The sequence below is a fragment of the Neofelis nebulosa genome, chromosome 4 (genome assembly GCF_028018385.1).
Source record: "Neofelis nebulosa isolate mNeoNeb1 chromosome 4, mNeoNeb1.pri, whole genome shotgun sequence".
NCBI lineage: Eukaryota > Metazoa > Chordata > Mammalia > Carnivora > Felidae > Neofelis > Neofelis nebulosa.
In genome coordinates, this window is record NC_080785.1 from 155,885,353 (window position 1) to 155,904,718 (window position 19,366).

The 19,366-nt window shown below is 51.5% G+C and overlaps 1 protein-coding gene across 2 annotated transcripts in view; it reads right to left on the reverse strand.

Annotated features, from left to right (window-relative positions):
* Window positions 1–18,906, reverse strand: part of SLC25A42 (solute carrier family 25 member 42) — a 30,805-nt gene extending 11,899 nt beyond the window's left edge. Inside the window, exon 1 of one of the 2 annotated variants that reach the window (XM_058727357.1) lies at window positions 18,807–18,906. The gene's annotated coding sequence lies outside the window, so the exon portion shown is untranslated. Of the gene's footprint in view, window positions 1–2,941; window positions 3,042–18,806 lie in introns of those variants that run through there. The other variant, XM_058727358.1, reaches the window with a different exon arrangement.
* Window positions 18,907–19,366: the final 460 nt, after the last annotated feature.

Here is a 19,366-nt window from a genome sequence, read left to right on the forward strand (position 1 = left end):
TTGTCTGGTTTTTTTTGAACCGAGTAACAACCCCAGGCAGATGGGCTCAGAGAGGTTAAGCCACCCCTGCAAGGTCACACAGCAGGAGGCAGAGGTGTGGCCGGCTGTGGAGGGGGTGGGGGGGTCCTAATACTTGAGGATTCCTCCCTGGAACCTATATTTAACCTCTGAGTGGAAGTGCATGCAAAGCCCAGCAAACCACAGTGACAGGAACAGAAGGAAAAAAGAAGGAAAGACTAGTGCCACCAAGATGCCGACTGTGCATTGATGTTTGGGGGAGCGGGGGTGCTCGGGTCCCATGCTTTAAAATCAGCCAATAAATTGGGGCGCCTGAGTGGCCCAGCTGGTCAAGAGTCTGACTTCAGCTCAGGTCATGACCTCGCAGTTCGTGGGTTTGAGGCCTCGCATTGGACTCTGCACCGACAGTGCAGAGCCTGCTTGGGGTTTTCTCTCTCTGCCACTCACCCATGTGTGTGCGCACGCATTCTCTCTCCCTCTCTCTCTCTCTCTCTCTCAAAATAAATAAATAAATTTTAAAAAATCATCCAATAAATCAATACACTTTCCCACAAAATAATGCAGACTGTTAGAGCCTCTCCTGCCCTCTAGGCCTTCCCAGGCCCTCCCAGGTCAATCCCAGGGCAGAAGGTCCTAGACAGCACAAACAGGATTCCCCTCCACTTGTCCTCTGCTGCTGTTTCCTACCTAAAACGGGCCCTGGCTCCAGGAAGCATGGCTGCTTCCAAGATGGCAGGAAGCATAAAAATGAGCCCAGAACACCCTAAGGTGCCAGGGAGGAACCAAAGCCAATGGCGGTGTGACAGTGAGACAGGCAGGGGAGTCAAAGAGCTCGAGTACTGGATTATCATCCAACATATAAATTAAATATCCACAAGTCCGCAGATAGAAATAAATGATGAGGGGTGCCTGGCAGGCTCAGTCAACGGAGCATACGACTCTTGATCTTGGGGTTGTGGGTTTGAGTCGCACGTTGAGTGTAGAGGTTACTTAAAAAGAAAATCTTAAAAAAAAAAAAAAAAAAAAGAAAGAAATAGGGGTACCTGGGTGGCTCAGTTGGTTAAGTGTCTGACTCTTGATTTCAGCCCAAGTCATGATCTTGTGGTTTGTGAGATCAAGCCCGTTGTCTGTGCTGACAACGCAGAGCCTGCTTGGGATTCTCTCTCTCTCTCTCTGCCCCTCCCCTGCTCTCTCTCCCTCAAAATAAATAAATAAACATTAAAAAAAGAAAGAAATGATTGAATACAGAAATAAATGGGAAGAAGAGACAAATTCCCCAGGCAAATACTTTGTGCAGAAACTCCACTCTTGAGGGGGCATGGGTGCGTGGCTCCCCACCCCTCAGGTGTGGGCTGCATGTGGTGATTTCCTTCCAAGGACAGGACACCTGACGGGTCCCACCTCAGCCAGGTGATCAAGGTCAATATCAAAGGAGTCATGCTGGGGGCGCCTGGGTGGCTCAGTCGGTTAAGCGTCCAACTTCAGCTCAGGTCACAATCTCGCGGTCCATGAGTTCGAGCCCCGCGTCGGGCTCTGGGCTGATGGCCCAGAGCCTGGAGCCTGCTTCTGATTCTGTCTCCCTCTCTCTCTGCCCCTCCCCCGTTCATGCTCTGTCTCTGTCTCAAAAATAAATAAACATAAAAAAAAAAAATTAAAAAAAAAATGAGTCATGCTGGTGGCCCGTGCGGTGGACACGGTGTGCATCATGATGAGAAGGGCACTTCACCCACGTGGTCCTCATTAAACCCATCATACAGGGCCAACCATGAAAAAACAGCAAGCAAATCCTAGTTGGGAGGTGTCATACAAAATACCTGACTTGTTCTCCTCAAAATCGTCGAGGTCAAGGGGTGCCTGGGTGGCTCAGTCGGTTGAGCGTCTGACTTCGGCTCGGGTCATGATCTCACAGTTTGTGGGTTCGAGCCCCGTGTCGGGCTCTGTGCTGACAGCTTAGAGCCTGGAGCCTGCTTCGGATTCTGTGTCTCCCTCTCTCTCTGCCCCTCCCCCACTCATGTTCTGTCTGTCTTTCTCTCTCTCTCTCTCAAATAAATAAACATTAAAAAAAATTTTTTTTAATTGTCAAGGTCATCAAAAAAACAAGAAAGTCCAAAAAACTGTCTCAGCCCAGAAGAGCCTAAGGAGATGTGAGGATTAGATGTCAGGTGAGATTTGGGGACAAGAAAATGATATTAGGGGAAACTGAGGAAACGTGAATAAACTATGGCCTTTAATTAATAGTAACCTATCGTATTTATACATTTGTAAAAAATGTACCAAAGTAATGTAAAATGTTATTAAGAGGGGAAATTAGGTGTGTGGGGTGTAGGGGAACTGTTGTCTTTGCCAATTTTTATATAAATCCAAAACTTTTCACAAACCAACAACGAGAAGCTAGGCTCTAGGGACCTTTTCAAGCCAGCTGCTGGGGTACCGGCCTACAGGATGCACCGAGACTGTCTCGTCCCCTCACCCCCTAGCGTGTACGGCTGTGGCTCAGCACCATCCCTGACGCTACGGATTCCAGGGGATGGTCCCCACATCTGGGCACTCGGATGGGTGGTGCAGCCTTTCTTAGGGCTGTGTCGAGGCATGGGCATGTTAAGTGTGGACACATTCTGCAAAAGTGTCTTCCCGAGACAGCATCCAGCCCTTTGGTCCCAGCCACACGAGGCTCTGATCTGTGGCCTCACCCTCCTTCCATTCCTCCCTCCCTCCAACTCCTGCCATAGCTGCTTTGGAGGCAGGCAGGTGGTGCTCTGCACAGACGGGATGTACAAGCTCAGGTGGGGATGGCCCGTGGAGCCCCCTGGATCTTTTTTCCCTCGGTTGCCTGGCTCCAGGACCTGCTGCAGGAACTCGGCGCAGAGAATTCATTAAGGGGCCCGGGTGTGGTGGATGCAGACAGAAACAAACCCATGCAGACCTATAAGAGTGTGTCGCTGCAGGTGACAGAGCGCCCAAAGCAAGTCATAAGGCATGCTGGGACAGAGGGCTGACGGGTAGCTCCCAAGAGACATCTCCACCTGGAATTTGTGAATGTGATATGATTAGAAAAAGGGTCTTTGCAGATGTAATTAAGGTAGGGATCTTGAGATGAGATCATCCTGGTTCATCCCTACATCCAGTGTGATCTGATAAGACAGAAGAGGACACATAGGCAGGAAGGCCATGTGACCACAGAGGCAGAGATTTGAATGACGTGGCCACAAGCTGGCCACTGCTGGAGTCCCCAGAAGCTGGCAGAGACCAGATCTTGCCCTGGAGCCTTCAGAGTGCACGGTCACCACCTTAGTTTTGAACTTTTAACTTCCAGAATTATGAGAGAATAAAAATCACCAGTTTGTGGTGATTTGTTATGGCAGCCACAGGAAACTAAGACTAAGAGCCCTTTTTAGGGAAGAGATGGGGGGGGGGCTCCAGGCACCCCCACCCCAGCAGAGTGAAAGGTCTCAGGCTGCCAGCTGTTCACCAGGGTCCAGAGCCTCCTGGCAACTCACCAAGGATCATGGGATGAAGAGGAGATCCTTACCCTGGGGGAATGAAGGGGGTAAGATCTCAAGATTTTGTCCCTCAGGCCAAAGGTTAATCTCTCTAAGAAATAAAGAGCTCCTTGCTATTATAAAATCAGTAAACAAACAAAAAACAGCCCAAGACAAAAAAAAAAAAAAAAAGAAAAAAGGCAAAGAAACAAAGAAACACCAGGTCACCAGGAAAGAAACAGATAAGTTAAAAAAATATATGACAAAACAAAAAAGACCGATAACGGAGAAAGTCAGGCTGACCCCTCACTGAAGGGCTGTTTACAAGTATTACAACTGTGCCAGGAGATGGGGGTGGACAAGGAGGGGCGGTGGCGGGGGGCACACCTCTTTGCAGGTGGTCTGGCAAACACTTTGGAATGTGTGCTATCCCAATACATGAGCCTGAGGACTCACTGGCCCTAAGGCCACTGTCAGCTGCTGGTCCCAGCAAAGGCCTGGAAGGGAAGTGACGCAGAGGGAGGTGACAGAGGGAATGTGTAACTCACATCCCCATGGGTAGAAGCCACTCAGCCTGTCACTAATGAGCACAGCCCACCTTGACTAAGTGAGCAAGGTCAACACCACCGGTGACAGGGCCTATAGACAGCCTGCATCCCCAACATGATGCCATAGGAGGGACACGACACTGCTGCAGTGAGATTCCTACCAAAGATGGACCCCACAGGCTAACCATGAGTAAACAGCACACAGTCCACACCAAAGGACACTGCAAAAAAAAAAAAAAAAAGGTGTGGAGCTTGTGGATGATGAGGAAAGACTGGGGGACATCACAGATCAGGGGAGACCAGGCAGATTGGATGACGAAATGCAATGTGGGAGGCTGGACCAGAATGAGAACATTAGGGGAAATGCTGGGGAGATCTGAATTCAGGCTGGAGGTGAGCTCCAAAGTTGCCTCGATGGTATTTTCTGGTTCAGGTAGCTGTATCCTCTATGATGCTAATATCCTGTATGATGCTAACATTGGCAGCTGGATGAAGGGTCTACCAGAACTCTGGTTATTTTTGTCACTTTTCTGTAAGGCTGAAATTATTTCAAAATAAAAAGCTAAAAAAAAATGCCTTAAGGCAACCATGACCTTCTGGATTTGCTAGAGGTTTCGGAGAAACCAATTTCAGAGGTCTGCGGCTGCTGAGGGGCTGGCTGGCTGGTCTGGCCCCTCCTTGTCCAGTTGGTGCCTCCAAGTCAGCAGCTTAGTATCTTGGGCTGGGGAAGGGCTCTGGCAGCCACGGGAGCCCCGTGAGAGGGATTGGGGCTGCTGCCTGGTTTGTGGGGAGACCGATGCTCTTCTTGGCAGGCATAGCCTGACCCTGGCCTCTCTTAAAAAAATTTTTTTTAATGTTTTTATTTTATTTTTAAGAGAGAGACAGATAGAACATGACCAGGGGAAGGGCAGAGAGAGAGGGAGACACAGAATCCAAAGCAGGCTCCAGACTCAGCTGTCAGCACAGAGCCCAACGAGGGGCTTGAACCCACGAACCATGAGATCATGACCTGAGCTGAAGTCAGATGCTTAACCGACTGAGCCACCCAGGCACCCCCTGATCCTGGTCTCTCTTTGGAGCAGGGTGTTAGAGGTCAGCAGCTGCAGGGCCCCAGGCCACGGCCTTTGCTCAAGGTCACCTCTGGCTCTAAGTGTGGGATGAGAACTGGGAGTGAAGGCAGGCGATAAACACAATGACACAATGGCAGCTATTGTTTATTAAATCCCTTTGTTCCTGTGTTCTTTCATCTGGCCAGCCTTCACCACTGGGTATAGGTGCTGCTTTACCAATGGGGAAGTTAAGGCAGCATGCGTTCCCTGCTAGAGACCACTAATGGTGACAATCACTGTCACTAACAATTAGGGGTGTCACGGTCACTGGTTTCTCTCTTCATTTTGCTGATGAGACATGGAAAAACCTGGTCAGACCAACGGCAGAGGGAACTCCAACCTTGACATAGGACTCCAAAAGTCATGGCCATATCCTTCTCCAAGAAACCATGGCCCCTAGGCCAGCCTCAACACCATTTCATCCCAAATGATTCTCCTGGAGAACCATGTGCCTCTTAAGACTTTGTTTAACCTGAAGGAACAACGGCTTAAGGGAAGGATGGAAGAGGATCTGGCTGTACTCAGTAGTCCCCTGAAGGCAACTTGCAAAGCCCAGCAGAACACAAACAACCTGTTCACAGAGCTAAAGGGACACCATGGGTTCCTGGGCTGTGATGGATCGGAGGTGCCCAAGGCTCTATCCCTAGGACATGATCCTGGAAGAGGCAGTCAAGGGCTGGCTTGGCACTCCACCGGGACAGAAGTCAGAGTCTGTATCACCAAGGTGGGGCTCTGGGTAAGCAGTCCCTGTTATGGGCTGGCACCTGGCAGAAGGAAGGTGTGGGAGGAGATCCCTGAGGGACCAAGGCCTGGTGTCTGGGGGCCTGAGAACTTCCAGTCTTGAACTTGGAAGATAGCCTTGGCCTGTTGGCTCCCACAAGCCTGGAAGAAGTCAGCAGAAATCATGTCTGGGAGATGATACCCTGGGCCTTGCCTGACTTAAAAAATTTAAACCTAAGATAATGAGGCACATGGGCAGGCTGGGCATCTGAAACATATTTTGAAACACAGACATTTGAAAACACAGAACGTCTGATTGGGAAGAACCCCAGCTGCCCTACCTTCCAGACGTGGGGCCCCACATGAAACATTGCTCAGTGCCTCCGAGGCTCTGGTCCCCTGGCAGTAGAGGTGAATTAGGGACAGTGGACAGTGACACATGGTGGTATCTGATAAAACGGAAAAATAAGAAGCAGAGGCCTCTTGAGACCCTCAAGTGTCACAGCCCGCAGATTCGAGAAGGGTGACCACGAAAGGGAGCCCAGCCTGAGGTGTTGGCCGTGAAGAGAGGACCTGGGCTGGTCTGGTCAGTGAGCCTACTACTCCTCCTGTTCTAACATGACTGTCCACAGAACTCCAGGCTTTCCAGTTATTCCCCTAATCTCCCTTTTCTGCCCCAGAATCCCACTCCCTCATGCCCCAGCCCATCTGGGTTTGTCTGATGTGTTTTTTCACCATGAGCCTGGGTTGTGTGGTCTTGGGAGGACCTTGGAGGTGAGCCCTCCTCATGACATTATACCTGAGAACACAGACTTAATCCAGGTGAGACTGACTTGGACCTCTTGGTTAAGGTGGGGTCTGCCAGATGTCTGTCCCCCTGCTGAGTGACACTTTTCCAGACTCTTCTCCTTGGAACCAGCCCACCTTTGGGGGTCGGGGGAGTTAAGCTCTCATCCTGGAGGGGGAGAATACATGACTGGGTATTCTTACACAGGAACTGTGGCCTCTTCTCCCCAACTAATTTACTTTTTCTGTCATTTATTCAGATCAGTATGACCTTGGGGTGCTTTGTGGCTCAGTTGGTTAAACGTCCGACTTCAGCTCAGGTCATGATCTCAGAGTTCGTGGGTTCGGGCCCCAGGTCAGGCTCTGTGCTGACAGCTCACAGCCTGGAGCCTGCTTCCAATTCCGCATCTCCCTCTCTCTGCCCCTCCCCCACTCACGCTCTGTCTCTCTCTCTCCCTCTCTCTCAAAAATGAATAAACATTTAAAAATATATATATCAGTATGACTTGTAGATGACCACTTCATGCTCTGGGTTAAAACAAGATGATCTTGGGGCGCCTGGGTGGCGCCGTCGGTTGAGCGTCCGACTTCAGCCAGGTCACGATCTCGCGGTCCGTGAGTTCGAGCCCCGCGTCGGGCTCTGGGCTGACAGCTCACAGCCTGGAGCCTGCTTCCAATTCCGCATCTCCCTCTCTCTGCCCCTCCCCCACTCACGCTCTGTCTCTCTCTCTCCCTCTCTCTCAAAAATGAATAAACATTTAAAAATATATATACCAGTATGACTTGTAGATGACCACTTCATGCTCTGGGTTAAAACAAGATGATCTGTTACTCATTGGCTGCTTTGATCTTCTAATGCTGGCCACAGGCCAAGATGTCTTGCACCCACTGGAGGTGGAGGAGCAGGTTTGGCAGGAGGGTGGTGGGGGTGGAGGGCAGTGGGGGGATCAACATGACGCAGATGACAAGGGGTGGTCCAAAGTAGCTGCAGGAGTTGGACTAAGTGTGCTCAAGGGACAGACGTTGACGTGTGCCTGTGGGCCCCAAGCCTGATTCTGTAGATACAGAGGCGTGGGTTGCCCGGTGGCTGGGCAGTGGGCACCAAAGGGAATTCACTCCTTTGTTCCCAGTAAGAGGAACCCAGACAAGGAGGAAAGGTGCCACTGGGCAGGGCCAGGGCCTGGCCAGTCTGGGAGCCTGTGAGTGGGGGCTTGAAGGTTCTAGAATCCTCTTGTCCTGATCCTTGAAGGGATGGTCCTGGAAAGGGGAGCCTTAAGGACTGCCCTGCTCTGGTCCAATATACACTACCCCTCTGGGGTTCCTTTGAGTCTGATTAACTGTGTGCCTGCCAAGTACACACTCTGGGGAAACGGCACCACAGTGGTGGGGGGCGGGGAGTGTGGGCAGAGGACCCCCAGCGGTGCTGGTGAGCGGGGCTCTGTGGTGGGAGAGGTGCAGGGCAGGGTATGTCCTGGGGTCTGGGAAGGAGCACCCCGTGTAGCCAGAGCAGTAAAAAGGGGGGCTCCCCCAAGGCTGGAGCCAGCTCAGGCTGATCGGGGAAATAAAGGCAGGCGAGCGCATGCGGGCCATGGAAGGCTCTGCTAGTGGGAGAGCACAAAACACCCCCATCCCACAACATCCCTGTTGGTTCTTCTACCTCTGGACCCCAGCCAGGATGATCCCCCAAATCCCTCCCCCAGTGCCTCTCCTCAGTGTTTGAGCCCCTAAGATGCCATTTGGGAACTCCGAACACCTGCGTGGTAGCCTGTCATATCTCACAGTGATGACGAGCACCCTCTGGGGACACAACCCAGACAGCCACCCACAAGAGAACAAGTTCTCGCAGGTGGCAGGGTCACACAGCCGGTCCACACAACAAGACAGAAGGGCCGGCTGCTGCCACACGCAACTGACAGGCACAAATCTCAGACAAAGCAGTGGAGAAAGAGAAGCCAACACAAAAGACTGTGCACCAAGTGAGTCTAAGTCACATCCAAGCACAGTGACACAAAGTGGCCTTCTGTACAAGTGGAATGTTATTCAGCTTTTACAAAAATTTTTTTAAATGTTTATTTAATTTTGAGAGACAGAACACATGTAGGGGAGGGGCAGAGAGAGGAGACACAGAATCCGAAGGAGGCTCCAGGCTCTGAGCTGTCAGCATTAGAGCCCGACATGGAGCTTGAACCCACGAACTGCAAGATCATGACCTGAGCTGAAGTCGGCTGCTTAACCGACTGAGTCACCCAGGTGACCTGAACATTATTCAGCTTTAAAGAGCAACGAAATTCTGACACAGGCTACAGGATGGAGGAACCTTGAGGACATCACGCTAAGTGAAATAAACGAGTCACAAAAGGACAAAGATTTAAATCCACTTCTGTGAGGTCTCTAGAGTCCCTAAATTCATAGAGGCAGAAAGTACAATGGTGGGTGCCAGGGGCCGAGGGAGGGGAATGGGGGGTTCGTGTTTAATGGGGACAGAGTTTCAGTTTGGGAAGATGGAAAAGTTCTGGAGCTGGTTGGTCATGGCTGCACAGCAATGAGGACGCACTTCATGTCAGTGAACTATATGCAAAGCAAAGGTGGGGGCAGTATATTTTAAGTTGTATACATTTCATCACAGTTTAAAAAATCAGGGGCACCTGGGTGGCTCAGTCGGTTGAGCATCTGACTTCGGCTTGGGTCATGCATGATCACACGGTTCATGAGTTTGAGCCCCACATCGGGCTCGCTGCTGTCAGCGTAGAGCTCTCGTCGGACCCTCTGTCTCCCCCACCCCTCTCAAAAATAAACAAACATTTAAAAATTAAGTAAAATAAAATAGATCAAGCACGACAATAAAGCGTCAGCAGTGATAAAGATCAGAATGGGGTTTGCTGTGGGAGGTAGGACAGGGAAGGGCCATGGAGGAGCCAGAGTGGGGGGCTTGAAACGTTCTGCATGTTGATCAGATTTCACAGGTGAACACACATGTAAAACTTCCTTGAGCTGTGGACAGAAGCTACTCACTTTCCTGTGTGTCAGTTATACCACAAGAAAAAAATTAAACATTAAAGAAGAGAATCCCCAAACTTGGCCAGCCTCTCCCAGACCACCTGACCCTGAACCTGGGCACTGTGTTCTTTAAAATTTTTTTTTTTTTTAACATTTATTTATTTTGGAGACAGACAGAGACAGAGCACGAATGGGGGAGGGTCAGAGAGAGGGAGACATAGAATCTGAAACAGGCTCCAGGCTCTGAGCTGTCAGCACAGAGAACGACGCGGGGCTCGAACTCACAGACCGCGAGATCATGACCTGAGCCGAAGTCGGCCGCTTAACTGACTGAGCTACCCAGGCGCCCCTGGGTACTGTGTTCTTAACTCCGAGGGGACTCTGATGGCAGCAGAGGGGTGATCTGCATTGCTCACTGATGCTCACCTTTCCCCTCACCTGTGGAGAACGCCTGCTGATGATTTTGGCAATGACTGAAAGTCCGAGGAGATGCCTAAGCTCCTAGAAGGAAGGCCACATGTACAAGGGATGTCTGCCCCCCTTCTGGAGACAGCACACTGGGCAGCCACCCACTCTGTCTCTGTCACCTGGGAGAAAGGCGGGGCTGACCCTCCCCTTGACTCCAGGGTGACCCTCAGTTTGGAGCACCAGACCCAAAGACTGGGATTTCTGAGGGAACCACTGGGCCGGAGAAGTCCTCTTTCTCTCAGGAGGGGAAACAGGTAGGCCCCAAGGGCAGCTGACAGAGCCAAGGCCAGGGAGGGAGGTGGACATATGTCTTCATGACTTGGGATGCCCTGGGGCCCAATGGTTCTAGCAGAACTTGGGAGCTCACGAAGAACCTGGCAGGTGCTGGGAGCACTTAGACTTTTTCACCCTGGAGCCCACAAAGCTCCCTTTCTAGTTCAGCCAGTTTGGGATGGGTCTCTGTCCCTTGCACAGCCTTCCAGAGCCCTGATCTGTGTATTTCCCTTATACTCTTCCGGGCCCGTGCTGCAATTCCAACCATGGACAATGGCATCCTGCGGCCCCGGTGCGCCCAGCCTCCGTATGTTCTCTGGGCGTACCTCTAACAGGTACCCACGGCCTGGGATTCAGGTGCCAGAGTCTCTGCTAAAAGTGGAGTGAGATGGGGCTCACCCCCCACATGCCATGGGCAGGCAGCATTCACAGACCAGCCCCAATCAACAAAAATTCATTTTTTGTACCATGTTTCTGTTCCACTCATCAAAAAACAAAGCAAAGCAGGGTCGGGAGGCAATTCAGCAATATAACATACTGAACAGCACTGTCTAGGAAATGTGAACCAGGTGCTTTGGGATCTTAGGTAGCCCAGGCTATGAGCCCCACGCAGCAGCCTCTCCACGTGTGCGTCCGTCCTAATACACGCACCTGCACACGCACATTTGTGCCCGATTCCCTCAGAAGCTCCCTGACCAAGGCCACCATTCATGGCCACCATTCATGTTCATGAGTGTTTGTGTGCGCCACCTCATGGGGCCAAGGAAATGTTTACATAGAGCGAGGGGGGGGGGGAGGTGGTTCTCGGCTGATGGAGTTTACAAGCAGTCGTGGACAGATCCTGTAATCTCTCAGTAAACGGAAGCCAATTAACATCCTATCTGCCTGTTGATAAAGGCTGTTTTCTTTTCCAGTTAATGGGCATTAACTTCTGCCTACGAGAGCGGTAGCATCTTACATAATGGCTGTTCCCTGTTAACCCAGACCCCACCAGCTGCTGCCCATCTCTCCCTGCTGCATTCCCTCTATTCGTGCCTTTCAGACAAACTGGTCACCACAACCTTGTGTTGCAGTCTCTATGGGTCAGACACTCAGGCATCCAAGTCCTAAAAGATACAGAACATCCTATTGTCAATCACTGTCCTCGGCCCTTGCAAGAAAGTGTTGCCAACACCTGTCACCAACTGCACCGTAGTGATCTACAACAAACCGAGGCACGCGGTGGTACTCAGGTCCCTCTAATAAGAGGGTGCACTTGTGTAAAGCCCTCACACCAGAGGTCTTGTTTTCTCACTCGCCATGTGGAGCCTAGCACAGTGCTTGTATCCACTCAGTTATTTGCCAGATAAGGCAATTAACTTTCAGGACACACCAAGTTCTGCTTTGGCTGCACTCTCCCCACCCCATGCCTAGCAAACTCCTCTGCACCCTTCAAAGCCCTCCCTAAATGTCCCAGCCTCGCCTCCCAAAAGTTAGCTGTTCTGCCCTACATTGAGCACCCCGTGGTTCCCTGCTGCACCAGGAGGGGTCACTTTCCATTAGCTTCCTCTGCTAGGCTTGGGGTGGGGGGGGTGTCTGTGGAAGGCAATGGCCTGGGCTGTGCTCAGTGTCCATGCTTAGCAAGAAGTCAGAAGCATATACCTACACACAGGTGGTTTTTCTGTCCATCTTCCTGCCCTTCAGACATCCTTCATGTGGCAGCAGAAATGTACCTTTTCTATCACTGTCCGCCTCATTCCCTAAGTAGGAATGTGTACAGGCTCCCAGTTACACCATGCTGGTGTTGTGGTAAGATGGGGTCCAGCGTGTGACCTTGGACGTGTTACTAAACCTCCTCAGGGCTCAGTTTCCATCCATCACCATCTTTCCAGGGTCCTGCTGCTCAAGTGGGTCATGGGTACTGGTTAAGTATTGGTAAGTATCATTCTGCCTAATAAGGAGTCAGATGGACCTGGGATGGAGCCCATCACAGGCCCTACTAAGGGCCCTACTGAGCAGGCCTCACCAGTTCCTAGATCCCACCATTCAGCCTGCATTCCCCATGCCAGGGTCTCTAAAAGAGTTGAGCATTGGTCTCTGGTCTCCAGCGCCGCTCCCCGCTTTTTCCAGGTTCATCTCCCCAAAGAGTTAAACAGAAGTTGGAAAGTGGCGCCCCCACTGCCCACCAGGTGACAATGGTTTAGGAAGCACGCGCTCCCCGTCCAAACACTCTACCACGCCAGTGCCGCTGTCTGGCACAACAGGTGGGGCAGTCTGTGACTCTCACGTTCAGGGCTGGCCGACACTTGGCTCTGACCGGTGTGCTCCAGGCCAAAGGGGCTGTTCACAGCCCCCAAACCTGTCCCTTCTTCAAGGCCTGGCTCTTATACATCGCCTTGCCAGCCCAAGGCTAGACTAGCCACTGGCTAAGGCCTGGCCAGTAAGGGGTCCTGTCTCCCCTTTGTGCTGTAAGCCAAGCTCCCTCCCCTCTTCTGGCTGCGGGGACCTGCCCACCACCACAGGGGAGAGGCAGGGTCTAGCATCTTCCTCCAGCTCTGAGCTGCTACACCAGGTGTTTCCAGGAACACCTGTCCCAGAATCTCCAGGACACTTGTGCAGGATTCCTGAGCTCCTCCTCAGGCATATTAAGTCACAGCTGCCACAGTGAGGTCTGGGAGCCTACCCCTTAGACAGGGCCGGGACAAATACCGCAGCTTGGGTGGGGCTTGGGTCTGCGTGGCTAATTAAGACTTAACTGAAACATACATACTCGCTTTTTCAACTCATCCCATGGCAAAGGCATGCGACCTGCGGACGGAACAGCGCTGACGTCTTTTGGGAGCCCTTCACTGGCACATTTGATCAGGGAAGGCTTGCAACTACTCACAAGGTGGCCTCATCTCACGGCTGGGAAAGCACAGGCTGCTAGAGGCTCTCAGCTAAGGTATGCTGGCGATGCCTTGCCTGAAGTGGCCTCAAGGTTAAGTCCCCTCTTGTGCCTGTCACCAGCTCCATGGGCCAGGCCCCTCAATCCTCTCTCAAATTCCATGCCTTGGGTCCCACAACATCCAGGCTCACTTGTTCCCTTTGCTTACAACGCTTCGCCATCTGACTGACTCCTTGCTGGCTTTCAGATATCTGAGAACCTTCCCCTCCCTGAGTTAGCACCTCAATCCTCTGCTAGAATTGATCAACTACAGAGCCCCAACCACTTGGGGATCCACATCTGTGTCCCCTACCCTTCAGAGCCCCAGTATTTCTGCTTCCTCTGCACCTGTTCCTGTCCCCGGTGCATAGATTTTTACAGACTGGAAAACAATGGGGGTGGTCAGGCTTCAAGTTTGTTCCATTCCTGGAGGTAGGCTGCCTGTGGTGTTTCAGTACAGCTTACAGACATCAGTGTCTAGCAGCGGCAGAAAGCATGCATGCCACGGGTGACTGCTTAAAGGACAGAGGTCTGGATTTGGGCTGACCTAGGCTCATCTTGGCTTCCCTTCTGTTCTCCCTGCAGGTGGGGCAAAGGCCCCTAAGTCTTGATGACCCTTCTATAAACTGGGATGATCTAGGACCAAGCTCACAGTCCCGTAAGCATGCGCCAAGGGCTAGCAAATACATGCTTACTTGCCCAGGTCCTTGCTAGCTCTGGGGAGATGCCTCCACCTTCCAGTAGGGAGGCAGGTGAGTGAGGGGCCGTGTGCTCCAACCCTACCAGCCCCCTTCTGCCTGAAGCAGTAGATGCCACTAGACAAGCATTTCTTTGCATAACATCCTGACAGAAATTCTGGTTTTGCAGCTACAGGGATTAAATGGTGTCCCCTAAAGTTCATGTCCCACCAGAACCTCAGAAGGTGACCCTATTTGGAAATAGGGTCTCTGCAGGTGAAATTAGTTAAGGACACTGAGATGAGATCGTACTGAATTTATGGTGGGTCCTAAATCCAATGATGGGTGTCCTTGTAAGAAGATACACACACACACACACACACACACACACAGGGGGTGCCTGGGTGGCTCAATCAGTTGAGCACCTGACTTTGGCTCAGGTCATGATCTCGCGGTCCGTGAGTTCGAGCCCCGCGTCGGGCTCTGAGCTGACAGCTCAGAGCCTGGAGCCTGCTTCAGATTCTGTGTCTCCTTCTCTCTCTGTCCCTCCTCCACTCCCGCTCTCTCTCTCCCCCCTCTAAAAATAAATAAACATTAAAAAAAAAAAAAAAAGAAGATGACACACACTCAGGGAAGAAGGCTGCGTGGAGATGGAGGCAGAGATTGGGATGATGTGGCTCCAAGCCAAAACCCCAAAGATTGTCAACAACTACCACAGCCAGGAGAGAGGCCTGGTAAGATTCTCCCTTAGATCCCTCAGTAGAAACCGACCTGCTGTCTCAGTCTGTTTGGGCTCGTAACAGAAGACCATAAACTGGGTGGCTTATGGACAACAGAAATGTATTTCTCACAGTTCTGGAGGCTAGAAAGTCCAAGAATCAAGGTGCCAGCAGACTGTCTGGTGACAGCACTTTTCCGGGTTCATAGACAGCTAATGTATTGCTGTGCCTCATAAAACAGAAGGGGCAGGGCCTCTTTTATAAGGGCATTAATCCCATTCATGAGGCCTCCACCCTCATGACCTACTCACCTCCTTAAGGCCCCACCTCCTAATGCCATCACGTTGTGGATTAGGTTTCAAAATATGAATTTTAGGGTGCCTGGGTGGCAAAGTTGGTTAAGCGTCCGACTTCGGCTCAGGTCATGATCCTGCAGCTCATGAATTCTAGCCCCGCATCAGGTTCTGTGCTGACAGCTCAGAGCCTGGAGCCTGCCTTGGATTCTGTGTCTCCCTCTCTCTCTGCCGTTCCCCAACTCGCGCTCAAAAATAAACAAACATTAAAAAAGAGTCAAAATATGAATTTTAGGGAGACAGAAGCATTCCATCTACAGCATCTGCCAACACCTTAATTTTGCCTTCTGCTCTCCACAGCTATGACAGAATAACTTTCTCTTGTCTTAAGCCACCCAGCTTGTGGTAATTTGTCACAGCAGGCCCAGGACACTAACAAGACAGGAGTCTTCTAAGATCAAAGCTCCTGGTACTGGCTGGTGACCTGCCCATGAACCTGAGGTCACTGCTTCCCTCCGTGGACCTCTCAGGTCATCCTATTGACAAAGCTTTGATAGAAAACTTGGCTCCTGCTGATCTTTGTTAAGACCCTAGAATCCAAGCATTCAGCTGCAGCAAAAGGTACTCAGTGAAGAAAACACACGTTGACAAGCATATTTTAAAAATAGTGCAGTGATGAAGGAAGGGCCGCCGGAGGCAATGTTCTACTTCTTCAACTGAGTGTCCGCTTCGTTATCCTTTATACTTTCTTTTCATGTGCATATCATATACTTTTTATTAAGTGTTTCACAATAAAAATAAAGAATATATGTGTTTTTAAAAAGAGCTGGTTTGCAAAACCTAACCAAGCTGAAAGTTCTGACCATTTCAGTATTCCTGTATTGTCTAATTGCCAAAACAGAAGCACAAAAAAACAGGATGACAGGTGCGAAAAGGCCTGGCCTCAGTCAAAAGGTGCTCTCCACCTGGCACCAAGAGTGGGCAACAGCCGACGACTCGAGAGAATCTCAAGACAGCTTCCCCAGAAGACTTACATCTGACTTATCTCAATTTCATCTGACACCCAAGTGATTTTGCCGGATCCAAGTGGGAAAAAAACATTTACACCTCTTAAAAAAATTTTTAGACATCTTAAGACCTCCCCTCCCAGGACTGTGGCCAATACCCATGTCTCTGTCTTGCAGGGACCCCCCCCCCCCAACACACACCCCCAAGGTTTCCTCCAGAGCTCCACAGAGAAGGGATTCAAATAGTTCTTGGACTGAACGTTAGTCTAACTGTGGAAGAGAAACAGAAGTATAATGTTTAATCACCACCACCCGGGCTAGAACGCCAAAGAGACGGATAGAAAGCACAGAAGTGGTGTTCAAAAGGATCTCGTAGGCTGTGCTTTACCTATCAGACTGGAGAGACCAAAACACTTGGTAATATCTATTCTGGATGCTGGGAGAGAAAACAAGAATTCCACCTTCACAGCCGAGAGACAACTGATGGCAGCACAGCCTCTCTGGAGGAACATTAACCATTTAAATGGACATGCCCTTTGGCATGGGAGTTCCAGGAAGACAGGGAGGTTTCGAAGGGTCTGTGCTGGAGCCCCACACACATTCATTCCATATTTGCTCATGCATGGTTCCATCTATTCACTGAAGCTCAGTCTGCAAGAGAAGCTACGAGTGACAACCTGAACAGTCATCAGCAAGGGACTGGCTATTACACTGGCACACCCATTTGATAAAAAGCTCATGCAAATGTATCAGGGGTTTAGAAGAGGTGGGGGATATACATCTTCCCCCCACGCCACAGCCTATCTCTGGAAGGAAACAGGGCAATTAACAATGGATGCCTCTAGAAGGGCAGAGTGCAGATAAGGGGAGACGTGCTTAATTTTCACTGGATGCCCTTTTGGACTTTTTTTTTTTTTTTTTTTTTTTTTTTTTTTTACCACGTACATCAATTACCTTGTCAAATTTTATAGATTTGCGTATGTATATATAAGAAATGTGTATACATCTGTATTTATAAAATGTGTGTCTATGCATATATGAGTGTGATGTACATACATGCGTATACCTACTTATAAGCATATACATACACATACATAAACACACACGTTTTAAATGACTCCTTTTGAATTTGGACAGAAAACCCCAATGGCTTCAGTTTGTCCAGGAGAAGCTGAAGGTGACCCTCCAGAATATTCTGGCACCATCTTTGCAGAGAGAGACCGAAGGGGGGTAAGAGGCACTATGCAAACCTTACAGGAAACCACACCACACTACTACTTTTCAACAACAAAGCCACCCGCTCCTTCTACGCTGCACACTTGCAAATTACACTCCAGGGAACTTGAAAAGTTCCAGAAAAATCATTAATCCCAGCACCACACCAGGCTCCAGTTTTACAGTTTGGCTCTAAGTGGCTGTAACATTAGCTCGCCTCACTCTGAAGAGTGTTTCCTTACTCTCCAGGTTTATCAGCTTTAAGGGCCCAAGGAGGTCTTGAGGGTCAGTGAGGGGCCTCAGTCTGCAAGAGCTGGAGCCAGAGGCGGGAGGCCAGCAGCTCCCTCCCAGGTGACCTAGCCTCTGGTGGCACCCCAGGTGTTGAAGTCCCACTCCTGCAAGGTCCCCACCCCCACCCAGCCCCAGGACTCGGAGACACGTGCTACAGCAACAATCAGGGGCCACTCCTGAGGAACAGTTGCAGGGAAGGTAGGGGTCCCTTCCCCTGCCAATCCCTCAGAGATAAGCACAACGGATGGGCAAAAACAGGGAAGGTCTACAGAGAAGAGTCAGCAATGCTCAGGGAGGGATGGGCTCTGCCTCCCCAACTGAAGTCCCTTTAGGTTTGTTGTTGGTAAAATGGAGATAATTGTAATTTCATCTGGCCAAAGGGATTATTCTAAGCCTAGAAGTTACTTTATAGACTCTCATAAATGAAAATATAACATCTGGGTGGGCTTTTCTTTTGGGCGGGGGAGGGTAGAGGACCTAGGGTGGGGGAAGGGTTCGAGGATTACAGAGAGGGGCACAAACATGGGTGCACCTGTAAGAAGGTACGGGTGGGCACACAGACTGAGGGTGTGTGATGGAGAGAGGAACTGTAAAGGCACAGGGCAGATGCAGGGGTAGGGGGAGAGTACCTGAGGACCCTGACCCGAGTTGCTGAAGGGAGGGGGCAAGTGAGAAGGGCACAGACCTGGATGTGAGCAAAGTCAGTGAGGGGATATGACCCGGACCAGGTGTGAGTGCGGGGCCAGAGTTTAGCATCACAGGCTCAGGCATGGGTATAGTAGGGGATGTAGGCCCTGTTGCAGAGGTGGGGGTGCATGGATCTGGGTGTGGAGATGTCACCAAGAGGGACGATCTTAGGTGATGTGGGGGTGTGCAATGTCAGGTGTGTGTGAGAGAATATCAGTGGGGGTACAGACTCAGATGTCTGTGGGTGTGAAGCCTCAACTGTGCCGAGCTCCTGGGGGCATGGCTCTAGAGGTGTGGGGAATGTCAGAGAAGTGGGCAGTATCAGGTGTATGGGGGGGGGGGGGCTTGTCAACAAGAAGGGACGTGGTGTCAGGTGTGCGCGGACTGACCGTGAAGGTTCAGATTCGGCTGGGAGGGTCCCCAGGGAGCACCAGATGCGGGGTGCAGGGATGGGGGGGTTTAACCTCTCCCTGCCCCTTTGACGCTGCTGTCACGCCCTGCCTCGTTCGCCCCCGCCCCAGGACACATGACAGGACCGTGCCTCGCCCTCGCTCGGCCCAAGGGAGCGGACCCTCCGACGCTTGCGCCACCCCGCGCCCCCTGCTCCCCCTCACCGTCTGGGACGCGTCGCCTTCACCACCGCCGCCGCCGCCGCCGCCTCCGGCCACCACGGCCCCGCCTCGCGCACCCTCAGCGCGCGCCGCGGGAGGGGTCCACGCCACGCTCCGATTGGCTGCGCGTTGGCCAATCAGCGTTTGGAAAGACAGGGATTGGTTAGCATGAAACAGACAGGCAGCCCCTAGGGCCAATCACTGAGGGGCAAAGGCGGGCTATTGGGTGAGGTTTTTGGTCCCAGAGGTGGTCCCTCAGGGTGCGAGGTGCTGGGAGGTGAGGGCCTGGAGGTAGGCGAAGATTGGAACTCTGGCGGAAGACGAGCAGCCCTGACGACCAATCCCTGGGGGGCAAGAGAAGTGGCTGGCGCGGCTGGCTCGAGAAGAACGGAGGGCGTAGCCTGGAGGGCGATGAGGATTGGCTACAAAGCCGAAGACAGGCAGGCCCAAAGGCCGGTCGCAGGGGCAGTGGGCGGTGCACCTCCGAGCCGACTGGCGTGTGCAAGGTGCAGAGTTTGGCCCGGAGGGCGGCTGCCGTAGATGGCCTCGGACGCCCCATGCAG